This window comes from Adiantum capillus-veneris, chromosome 13, assembly GCF_014529385.1.
Source record: "Adiantum capillus-veneris isolate H3 chromosome 13, ASM1452938v2, whole genome shotgun sequence".
Lineage (NCBI taxonomy): Eukaryota > Viridiplantae > Streptophyta > Polypodiopsida > Polypodiales > Pteridaceae > Adiantum > Adiantum capillus-veneris.
In genome coordinates, this window is record NC_140943.1 from 1,976,210 (window position 1) to 1,988,764 (window position 12,555).

General features: G+C 46.3%; 1 protein-coding gene and 1 pseudogene across 4 annotated transcripts in view; one reads left to right on the forward strand and one right to left on the reverse strand.

The window, feature by feature from the left end:
• Window positions 1-12,555, forward strand: part of LOC147443509 (uncharacterized) — a 191,602-nt gene that overhangs the window by 63,093 nt on the left and 115,954 nt on the right. The window lies entirely within an intron of this gene.
• LOC147443511 (uncharacterized) lies at window positions 7,239-8,069 on the reverse strand (annotated as a pseudogene).

Consider the following 12,555-nt stretch of genomic DNA (forward strand, 5'->3'; position numbering starts at 1 on the left):
GTCCAAAAGTGGTGACGTAGCCAGCATCATCAAGTAAACCTGTGCTGATCAAGCTCTTTGTAATTGCGGGAACATGTCTCACATTCTTCAGCGTGAAAGAAGAGCCATTCTGAAACTTCAATTGAAGATCTCCAACACCTAAGATCTCACATGTCTGTCCATTGCCTAGCCGAACATGATCTTTAGTGGTCACGTAAGAGGTTAACCACTCCTTGTTTGGAGACACATGAAGTGATGCCCCTGAGTCTATAATCCAGTCACTCAGTGCATTTCCATCAGATGCTGTAAGAAGAGCTGAGTCCATTGTATTCTTCAAGAAGTAGATGTCTCCTGACACTAGACTGTCATCCTCTGCAACAGTGTTTGTCACATTTATTTCTTGAATCTTCACTGAGGACTTGTTCTTCTCACCATGGTCTTCAGCTTTCTCTTTGCCTTTTTCTGTTTTCCATTCTCTGCAGTCTCTTTTCATGTGACCCTTCTTGCCACAATGGTAGCATTCTATGTCACTCTTGCCTTTAGCACTGCGGGACTTGCTACGAGACTGATTCCTCTTTCCACCTTTGTACTTTTCTTTGGTCCTTCCCCTGACAACTAAGGCTGTTCCTTTGCCTTTGTCCATTGTCTTTCTATTGGTTTCTTCAGTGAGCAGACTTCCTTCTACACGTGGTATGTTCAAACCATCTGGAGGTGCAGAATTACTCAAAGCTGTGCGAAAAGTGTCCCAACTTTCCGGCAATGTGATCAACAGGAACATAGCTCTAACAGGTTCATCAAACTTGACACCTTGAGCTGACAACTGACTATAGATTGTGTTGAATTCATTCAAATGATTGGACATAGGTGTCCCTTCTTTCATCTTCAAGTCAACAAGCTTCTTAAGCCAGTATACCTGTGAAGCTGCACTCTGCTTCTCATAAAGATCACTCAGATTTAACCATGCTTGATAAGCCGAAATCTCGTTTGCTACATTGAAGTAAACGCTTTCTGCCAAAGTCAGCATAATGGTAGAAAGTGCCAATTCATCCATTTCGCTCCATTCATCTTCGTCCATATCTTCTGGTTTTATCCCCTTGAGCTTTATAGGTTTTATCTGCTTCTTTTGTACCAACACGTGCCAAATCTGCTTCTTCCACAATGGGAAATTGGTTCCATCCAGCTTCTTGATATTGTAAAGAGCAGTGTCCTGTGATCCAGCCATAGCTACGCTTCACAGTGGTTTACTTTCCTGGGAAAAATTCGGCAGAGTTTCCTCTGTAAACTGACGTCTAAACTAATATCAACCTGTCAAATGAACCAAGAAAGCTTCAGATTCTGCAGAAATTTTGGCAGAGTCTCCTTTGTAAAATGGCTCTGGTGTACTAAAAACAGACCAAAAACCAACTCAAAAAACACTGTCTCTCTGACACTGTAAGCTGCGGGTAAACCTGTCCTGCACCTGTACTATCTCACTCTGTCTTGTCACTGTCCTATAAGCATAGACTGCGACAATGCCTCAACGGCAGTAAAGCAAAGATGCAATCCCAACTGTCTAACTCACAGTCAATACATCCTAGCTGCCTATCTAAGGGTGCTTGAGGGATCGCTGCAAGACCTGGTCTTCATCTCCGAAACATTGAAGGCCACCGTTGACGCCAAGCTTAACCGGATTGTTCCCAGTGCCTTTCGATCAAGGACAATCCATCCTTCATCTGCCATTGTTGCGGGCTTCTTCGCAAGACCGCCTAGTGGCAAATAGAGGTCCTTCTGGTAGAGATAGTCTTCAATCTGCATCTTCCAATGTTGGTAGTTTTTGCCGTTGAACTTCTCAATCTTGAGCTTCCCTTCCTCCGCCATAACTCCCACTCAATTCAAGGAATCCTTTCCTTGAGATAATTTAGCTACGAGCAAACCTTGCTCTGATACCAGTTGCTAGGAAATAAGACGTAGCTAAATAGATAATTGAGTAGGTTACTTAATGGAGAGAGACAGATTTACATACACGAGATTATAGAGTAGAGAGAGAGAGAGAGAGAGAGAGAGAGAGAGAGAGAGAGAGAGAGAGAGAGAGAGAGAGAGTACACATGATATACGTGGTTCACCCAATGTGGGCTACGTCCACGGGAAAGCAGCCACTCAATGGCTTTAGTATTTCAAAACTAGAAGTAGTTTACAAAGGGATTATACCCTTAATGGAGCTCCCGCCTTGCTTCACTCTCACCACCTCACGCTCACCTTGTTGCATCAACTTCACACTATGAAATGTTTGTAGAAATGGCCTCCTTTTATAGGCCAAAAGGGTTGCCCTCTCTTATGAGAGACAGCCATGTGTAGCCACCCTTGTGCGAATAAGTCCAAATCGGACCCTCCAATCTGCCCATGTGTGGCCGCCCTTGAGAAGACAAGTCCGCTTTTGAATTCGGCCACCGGCCACCGGCCACCGGCCATTGACTTCCGACCACAGGCCACCGGCCATTGACTTCCGACCACCGGCCATCGGCCATTGACTACCGGCGACTGGCCAACCGACCGGTTGTTTTCTGACCACTTTCCGGCTGCCGTCCGGCCATAATATTCGGGCGAAAAAAAGTCTCGGGGGCCTCCACGCCCGAGGCCTTTAAAGTTGCCCTTGATTCTTGTCCGTGAAAATTTTGGTTTCCGGTGAGTGATTTTCCTTCACGCACGATGGCTTCTCCTCATAATGGGGGCCTTACAAATGTACACTTTTACCACAGAAAATTACAAGGGTAAATCAGGCTCCATACTTAACAATCTCCTCAACCCTCTCTGGTTTAGAATGATATTTGGATTCATTAAAGTGAACATCACTGCTGCGGACAACCTTTCTGGATTCGGGATCCCAAAGTCTGTACCCCATCTCACCAGAATTACCATAGCCTAGAAAGATGCACTTTCTACTCTTTGGCTCAAGTTTGTTCCTAAATTCCTTTGGAACGTGAGTATATGCCTCACAGCCAAAGACTCTGAGATGCTTGTATGAGGGCATTTTGCCTGACCATACCATCTCTGGCACTGAATCCTTCTGCAAAACCTTGCTAGGAGATCTATTTACAAGATGAATAGCTGTTGATACAGCTTCAGCCCAAAACCCATTTGGCAGTTGTGCATTAGACAACATACTTCTGACCTTCTCTTGTATGGTCCTATTCATCCTCTCAGCAACACCATTTTGAGGAGGATTGTAAGGAGCAGTAAGTTCAGGTTTTATACCTTTTGACTCACAAAAGTCCTGAAAGGCCTTTGAAACATACTCTCCACCATTGTCAGTGCGTAAGCATTTAAGCTTCTTGCCACTCTGATTCTCCACAAGTGTCACAAACGTTTTGAAAACACTAAACGCTTCATCCTTGTGCTTGAGAAAGTAAACCCATACTTTCCTCGAGTAATCATCTATAAATGTCATAAAGTAAGAAGCTCCCCCTAGAGATAGGTTAGCCATAGGTCCACACAAATCACTATGAACAAGTGCCAACTGTGTATCTCTTCTACTGCTTCTATGCTTATGTGGCTGTTGTGTTTGCTTACCATACAGACAATGTTCACAGAATTCAAAATCATTAAATGAAAAGCCACGCAAATAACCAGAACGAGACAAGATTTCCATTCCCTTCTTGGACATATGTCCTAACCGGCTATGCCACAAAGAAACGTTCGGCTGCTCGGTTACATTGATTACATTTTTATAGACATTTGATACATAAATCATGTAAAGTCCTCCAGACTTTACTCCATGTGCTACTGTCATAGAACCTTTGGATATCTTCCACATGTTCTGTCCAAAAGTGGTGACGTAGCCAGCATCATCAAGTAAACCTGTGCTGATCAAGCTCTTTGTAATTGCGGGAACATGTCTCACATTCTTCAGCGTGAAAGAAGAGCCATTCTGAAACTTCAATTGAAGATCTCCAACACCTAAGATCTCACATGTCTGTCCATTGCCTAGCCGAACATGATCTTTAGTGGTCACGTAAGAGGTTAACCACTCCTTGTTTGGAGACACATGAAGTGATGCCCCTGAGTCTATAATCCAGTCACTCAGTGCATTTCCATCAGATGCTGTAAGAAGAGCTGAGTCCATTGTATTCTTCAAGAAGTAGATGTCTCCTGACACTAGACTGTCATCCTCTGCAACAGTGTTTGTCACATTTATTTCTTGAATCTTCACTGAGGACTTGTTCTTCTCACCATGGTCTTCAGCTTTCTCTTTGCCTTTTTCTGTTTTCCATTCTCTGCAGTCTCTTTTCATGTGACCCTTCTTGCCACAATGGTAGCATTCTATGTCACTCTTGCCTTTAGCACTGCGGGACTTGCTACGAGACTGATTCCTCTTTCCACCTTTGTACTTTTCTTTGGTCCTTCCCCTGACAACTAAGGCTGTTCCTTTGCCTTTGTCCATTGTCTTTCTATTGGTTTCTTCAGTGAGCAGACTTCCTTCTACACGTGGTATGTTCAAACCATCTGGAGGTGCAGAATTACTCAAAGCTGTGCGAAAAGTGTCCCAACTTTCCGGCAATGTGATCAACAGGAACATAGCTCTAACAGGTTCATCAAACTTGACACCTTGAGCTGACAACTGACTATAGATTGTGTTGAATTCATTCAAATGATTGGACATAGGTGTCCCTTCTTTCATCTTCAAGTCAACAAGCTTCTTAAGCCAGTATACCTGTGAAGCTGCACTCTGCTTCTCATAAAGATCACTCAGATTTAACCATGCTTGATAAGCCGAAATCTCGTTTGCTACATTGAAGTAAACGCTTTCTGCCAAAGTCAGCATAATGGTAGAAAGTGCCAATTCATCCATTTCGCTCCATTCATCTTCGTCCATATCTTCTGGTTTTATCCCCTTGAGCTTTATAGGTTTTATCTGCTTCTTTTGTACCAACACGTGCCAAATCTGCTTCTTTCACAATGGGAAATTGGTTCCATCCAGCTTCCTGATATTGTAAAGAGCAGTGTCCTGTGATCCAGCCATAGCTACGCTTCACAGTAGTTTACTTTCCTGGGAAAAATTCGGCAGAGTTTCCCCTGTAAACTGACCTCATAACCAATATCAACCTGTCAAATGAACCAAGAAAGCTTCAGATTCTGCAGAAATTTTGGCAGAGTCTCCTTTGTAAAATGGCTCTGGTGTACTAAAAACAGACCAAAAAACAGCTCAAAAAACCACTGTCTCTCTAACACTGTAAGTTGTGGGTAAACCTGTTTTGCACCTGTACTATCTCTGACTGTCCTGTCACTGTCCTGTAAGCATAGACTGCGACAATGCCTCAATGGCAGTAAAGCAAAGATGCAATCCCAACTGTCTAACTCACAGTCAATACATCCTAGCTGCCTATCTAAGGGTGCTCGAGGGATGGCTCCAAGACCTGTATCACCGAAAGGATCTCAACATTCGAGAATCCCCCAGCTCAATAAAACCTCACTCGACCCTCAACAAAGGCTGCAGTAAATCTGACAGTACATAGACTTCCCACAAAGTCATACATCCACAAATTTCCCACTGTATGCTGTAACCGCTGCGGCGGTTGTTTGCTGCGTGACTCACAGCCAGCAAACCCTCAACAGACATACATCATCTCTGACAATACATCCCATGTGGAAGTACCTGCAATGTCAGGATGAAATGTGGAATATCAAGCAGCAAACACAAGCTACCTGATGAACTAGTGGATGTCGCCTACAGTCTGTGTATAGATGCGCCCGTGTCGTATGTGACACGCCTCCAAGAACTGTGAGCCGTCCTTCGATGTGTAGACAGCCACAAATCAACACTCTGGGAGTGTCGATATCCTCAACACCTGCAGTCGTAGGCCGAAAACCCCAAATTTGCAGAGTCGGATCTGCACCCGCGGAGACCACGTAGTCGAAAATGGCCTGCGCAGACCTTTGTCGAAGCCGAACGGTGGCCGAGATGACCTCAGAATGAAATTCTGACAACACCAAGTCCTTCGGGCTCTCCCACGAGATTTGGGGCCGTGTCTTCGCCTGTCGAATTTCACTCCAATCTGAGCTGGTGACTCTAGCCTCCTGCAGTGCTGCCCCGAGCCTCGATCTGAGCTCTGATACCAGTTGAAGGAGTACGAGCGGAAGTGCGACGCGAGAGAGAGTGCGAGAAGAAGAGCACGATGATATGGTGAACTCGCTCTACTGTAATGTGTAGAGCATAGTTAGTTCTTATTAGGTTTTTACAAAAGAATATGTGTACATACCTGGCGGCCCGCCCACTTACCTGGGCGACCACATTGGGCTTTATACCCCAACAGTGCACTCCTCCACTGAGAGGCCAACATCAGCTGTGCATAGACGGCTATAGATCTCCGCTGTATAAACTGAGTCAGTCTCTGGTGTAAATGTATAACGGGTATGTGACCTACCTCCTAATGTCTGGGCTGTGCCATACTGAAATGAAACAGAAAATGTCAAAAGTGCATGATCCACTGCTACGCCCACGGGTCTGGCTCCCACTACGAAATCGTGAATACCAAGAATAAAGCTCGGCTGTGCCATAACATAGTCCACTGTACTGGCCCCGTGTCTGTGTGGAAAGCATGTGAAACCGGCTGCTCTAGGAAATCACTGTAAGCCATTAAGTATGGCTAACCCATGTGCAATTGTCATCTCCGTGAGGTATCTCCCATTCTCAATCTGCTCTCTGTCATGTGAGCATTTGTCAAGCCCCAACTCACCCACATTCAGCTCTCTAAGCATCTCATCTGAAGTGGCGTAGAAGACTGTCTGAGAGTTGCCTGTTTGGGCATTGAAGTCCCCTAGGAGGATGATATCACCATCCCTAGAGAACTCCCATATATCATCATCTAGTATAGAGAAAGGCGACTGTCCTCTGGATGCAGCATTTACTGACGTACTGGGACGGAAGTAACATATGGCAATGTATAAAAATCGGCATGTTTCAGCTCTCAGCCTCACCCACATGTATCTAGCATGATAATCTCTTCGTACAATATGTAGTAGTGGCTGTAACTCCTCCCTAAATAGCACTGCTACTCCTTCTGAACCTCTACTCCGATGCTCATATCTCGCGATTGTCCTGCGGGCTGTCTCCCATCTGTATCCCACCACATGTGGCATAAGCTGTCTCCCGGACTTGATGAGTCTCTGAGAAGAAAACAACGTCTCTCTCTGAAACTGTCCTCAAAGGCACCAACGTCTAAACTCATAGATCCATTACAATTCCAAGTAGCCATCTTCAGTGTGGTCCCATAGGTCTCACACCGTCATGTAGAGCGCCGCTCTACAATCACCACCCGACCATCTCTGTAAAGACCATCTTTCCCTTCTCCCTTGCCGCCGATCTCTGGCATTACCTCTCTCATATGCGCAAGCTGTGGGAGAGTGAGATCATCACCGAGAAAAATACCTGGCTTCTTGAGAGTAGGCCTCTTTCTCAAGAATTCCTTCTTCTCTTCCAAGGAGGGGAAGCATAGTATGAGAGCTCTCTCTTTCGAAGATTCTCCTGGGCCATCACTCTGCTTGCCCACTCTCCATGCCTTTGTGTGTGAAGGCTTGTCCACCCCCATCATGGATGTGAAGCTGGTGACGTCTTTTTCCACATTGTTTATGTCCTTGAGGCCGGTTACCCTCACATGTAGAGCCCGCATTCTCCTTCTTTGTTCCTCTTCGAGGGTCATGTTAATAAGAGTGGGTGTACAAGGAGCTTCCTTACCTTTCCCTTTCTTGGCAACCTCAATCCATTTTTCGGCCTCTTGTACTTTCTTTTGTGTTGTGGAGATGACCGCGGCCCATGACTTCTTCTCCTCACCTTCCTTGATAACTCGTATTTCTTCTCTCGTGGTATTCTATTCTTCCATCATGGATGGTTGAATTTCGCCTTCTTCGAGCTGCCCACTTTTTCCTTGTAGATTTCGGATGATGGAATCTTGGATGACCACTTTCTCCTCGAGCGAAGCGATCCTCCTACACATGCCATCTCTTTCTTTTGTCCATCTTTGAAGAATAGTGCTCCTCTCCTTCCTCCACTCTTCAACTTCGTTTCTCCATTCTCTCATTTCCTTCTCTATTGCCGACATCCTTTTCCCTGTCCGCATGAAAGAGACTTTGTGGGCGGCCGGCGACGGATGCGTCTTCTTACACGAGGAGGAAGCCGTTGGCACTTCTTCGACGCTTCCCATGATTGAGAGAGAGAGAGGGAGAAGAAGAAGAAGAGAGCTTAAAAAATAAAATAAAAATGTAAGGATTTAAAAAAAACAGCAAGAAACGCTTATGAAACCTTAAAAAACAGCAAATCATAGATTTGAAACCCTAAAAACAGCAACTAAACCCTAAAAAACAGGAAAAAGAGAGTTTCAAAACCCTGAAACAACAAAAAAATAGTGACGAAATTCTAAAAAAAGCCAAAAGACAGTTTCGAAACCCTAAAAACAGCAAAGAAGAAGTGGCGAAACCCTAAAAACAGTGAGAGACCCATGAGAGAGAGAGAGAGAGAGAGAGAGAGAGAGAGAGAGAGAGAGAGAGAGAGAGAGAAATGAAATGAAATGAAATGTTATATTAACGTCTTCAAAAGGCTATAGTGACCTATGAGATCAGAAAGTTACAAGGTGGTGGATCTGATACAAAGTCAGAGTAACAAAATAACAAAGCCACAGTACAAAACAAAGATATATACTATGGGATCCTAGATTGGTCGATGTGAACTAAGCAAAAAACTAAGCAAAGAAATGGGCGGCTTGTTGGGATAGCTGAATCACAAGAGATCTAGCATTGGTCGTTGGCGAATCTCATTAATTTCCTCCATGGTTAGTAGTCTGACCGGGCGTCGTGCATGCCTGGCCAGCGTGCTCCAAATCTTCTGATGTAGCCTCCGTTGATGCTGTGTAGTCCTCCGCAATCGTGGGCGCCTGGATTTCCCCAGTTCAATCGCTCGGTCGATCAGTGTGCCTCTGGTGTGGGACGAGGGGGAGCTCTGCTGTGGGAGTGGTTCTTGCGGCTGTCCCGTGTCTGCTCTGAAGAAGTCTGTGATTCGTCTTTGAGACTGGCTAGCCTCGCCATTCATCAGGCTATCTCTGTGTTTGCGCAGCTCGAGCAAGAACAGACCCAGGCATCTTCGTATCCCATGACTCTTGAGAGTGGTCCAAAACCGTCTGTGAACAAGCAATGGAAGCGGCCTCGTATCTCGTAGTAGACGGGGCAACGGCATGTATAATGCAGCTCTGTCTCAGGTTCCATGTCACACAAGGGGCATGTCCTGGCTTCTGCTGGTACTCCGCTGTATCTCCCAGTCTCAATCCGCAGCTGGTGAGAAGATGTGCATAACTGGCCAATAGCACATCGTATCCCATGAGACAAGTGGGTATCCATGTATCTAGGTCTCGTCACAAAACCATCTTCCGTAAGCTGGAGAAGGTGGTCTCTGCAGAAAGCCATCTTCGTGCCCAATTCCTGTACTGGTTGTATCCATGTCCTCCTGGTGTCTAGCTGGGTCAGGTCTTGGCGGATGAGCTTAGTGATCTCTGACTGTGTAAGAGTGAGAGATGGTGCATCCAATGAGTACTGGAATGGTGGCAGCCTGTCTATACTGAACCCATGCGCCTGAAACCATGATGTCATCTCCCCATACCAGCATGTTGTATCTCCTTGTATGGCTAACTGTCGAGAGGACTCAAGTGCTATGCGAGCATATCTGTCTCTAGGAAGTTCCCATGTGCGGTTTATAAAGGAGACTGATTTGGTGAGCGCCTCCACCACTAGTGGAGGGGCCGCTAGCTCTGCTTGGATAATGGCCCGTGGTACTGATGCCTTGGCTCTAATGAGCCGCGAGATCATAGAGACGAGAGGTTTCTCCATGTTCCCCCATCCGTCTGTGCGACCCGGCCTCCCCGGGTGATCCAATGAAGGTCCCCATATCTCAGCTCCATAGAGCAATGCTGAAGCCACCAAAGTGTCAAAGAGCCAAAGCTTCGTCCGGGGCTCCTGAAAGTGAACCTGCGAACACGTCATCTCCAATCTACCCAATGCTGCGTGGGCTCTAGTCAGTCTGGTCTCTGCTGCTCTTGTGAGTGAGAATGCAGGTCCGCTAAAAACCACTCCAAGGTAAGTGTAAGCAACTGTGTACTCCACAGTCTCCTGGCCGTATGTGAATGTAGGTGCTGACCTCCCGATCCACTGTGGGGTGGTATTAAACACCATAACCTTGGTTTTACCAAGGTTGACAGACAAACCACGTTCGTGGGCAAATGTATGCAAAGCATCAAATTGACGTTGCATTCCCTCTGGGGATTCGGAGATCAACACTATATCATCAGCATATAACAAAAGTGGAATCCATGTCCCTGCCAACTGTGCACCTCTATCCCCATCGCTCTCAATGTAGTCGGAAACCTCATCCAGATACATACCGAAAAGAGTAGGAGAGAGCGGGCAGCCTTGCTTCACCCCAATAGTGGAGTGGACCGGTGTAGAAAGTCCCTCCGGGGTGCGTACATGCCCTACTACTGATCTGTACAATGCCATGATCCCCCAAATGAGCTCTGTGGGTACTCCCATTTCCTGTAATCTGCGCATCAATCTAGCTTTGGGTACTGTGTCAAAAGCTTTGCGGAAGTCCACAAAGAGAGAGAGAGAGAGAGAGAGAGAGAGAGAGAGAGAGAGAGAGAGAGAGAGAGAGAGAGAGAGAGAGAGAGAGAGAGAGAGAGAGAGAGAGAGAGAGAGAGAGAGAGAGGCTAGGTCTGAGTCCACTCATCATGCTTCAATATCTCATTGGATAGCTAAAGTTGATCGAATGAATAAAGACTTCTTTGCTGCGCATAAAGAGCACCCTCCTGGCATCACCCTTCGGACTTTGTGCGATGCTCAGGGGACACTACATATGCATCCTGATGTTATACTTGATATGTCTGGAGATTATTTTGTGACATTGTTCACTGCTGATGTGTGCACTACTGAGGTTTTACTTGCCCGTGAGCAGACCTGGCATCACACGCGACACCGTTGTACAGACACTATGGCAGAGATCTTGTTGGCACCCTCCACACTTGCAGAGCTCCATGCTGCTATAGAGAGTCTTGCTCCATCCTCCTGTCCAAGAGAGGATGGCCTCACTAGAGCTTTCTTTTTGACATATTGGGATGTATTGCATATACCACTGCTTCGCGGTTGTCAGGACATCTTTGCATCAGGATATATGCATCCGGATCTTTGTTTAGGTCTCATATCTCTTATTCCAAAGGGGGGTGACACCACTCAACTCCGAAAGTGGAGACCTATTACTCTACTCCCTTCGGTCTATAAGATATTAGCGTTAATGATCAGCCATCGCTTGCGGCCGTTCTTACCAGATATTATTCATACTTCTCAGACAGGCTTTGTCATGGATCGATGCATCCTGGATAATATCTTCACTTTTTATGAGGCAGTAGAGTGGGCCAGATCATCTTCTGAGCGTCTCGCTTTTTTCATCCTTGACTTCGAGAAAGCATACGATCGTGTTGAGTTGGACTTTCTTGAAGGAACTTTAGCCAGGATGGGTTTCCCTTCGAGATGGATCTCAGGCATTTCCGCTCTCTTCAGGACTGCCAGCAGTGCTATTACTATTGGTGGCCGTGTCAGTCACAGTTTTGAGCTTTTTCGATCTGTCCGTCAGGGATGTCCTCTAGCAGCATATCTGTATCTGTTTGTAGGAGAGACTATGTCCGACTTTCTTCGTGCTCAGAGTCATGCATTTTGTGGCTTGACCATGCCAGTACCTACAGCTCCAGACCTTATCGATCAGGAGTTTGCTGATGACACTATGCTCATGTTACGCTATTTGCTAGCTGCTCTTGATGCCATGCGGGAGGCCCTAGAGGTTTTTTGCATTGCTAGTGGCGCACGCATTAATTTGCATAAATCCTATGGGTTACTGGTTGGCAGTGATGACATACCTACTTGGGGGGTAGCTGATGGTTTCACATGGCTGCGATTGGGTCAGACATACAGATATCTGGGCTTTCAGGTTGGATTCGATGTTACCTCACAGCAGCAGTTTGCACCCGTACTACAGTCTATTCGCAGGAAGCTATGCCATTGGTCTTCACGTCATCTGTCGTTGGCTGGCCGTGCATTGGTCGCCAACCAGGTCATTCTGGCTACAGTATGGTATACGGCTTCTTGTTGGATGTTACATTCTGGTGTGATAGCTCTGCTCCGCTGCTTAGTGCGGAACTTTTTATGGAGTGGCACAGATGGGACTACTGATATCCGTGCTTGAGTTCGTTGGTCCACGATTATTCGTCCTAGGTCAGAGGGAGGCCTTGGCATTATTGATCCAGAGTTACAGAGCCGCGCCCTTCTTACCAAGCTTATTGTTCGCGGTCTTTTTCCCGGACAAGAACCAAGAACCTTCGAAGATGCTTCTTCAGGCCGCTCTTTGCGCAGTGACTCCACGACTCGGCACTAGAGATGGTCATACTTGGCAGACAGGGTATCGTTTTCTCTTTACTGATGCCCCCTTGTCCACTGCCTCCCTCTCACCCTTCATCCACCGATCACTCCTTCAGATTTGGGTTTCCATGCGACGGGCTATCATACGCTCACCTC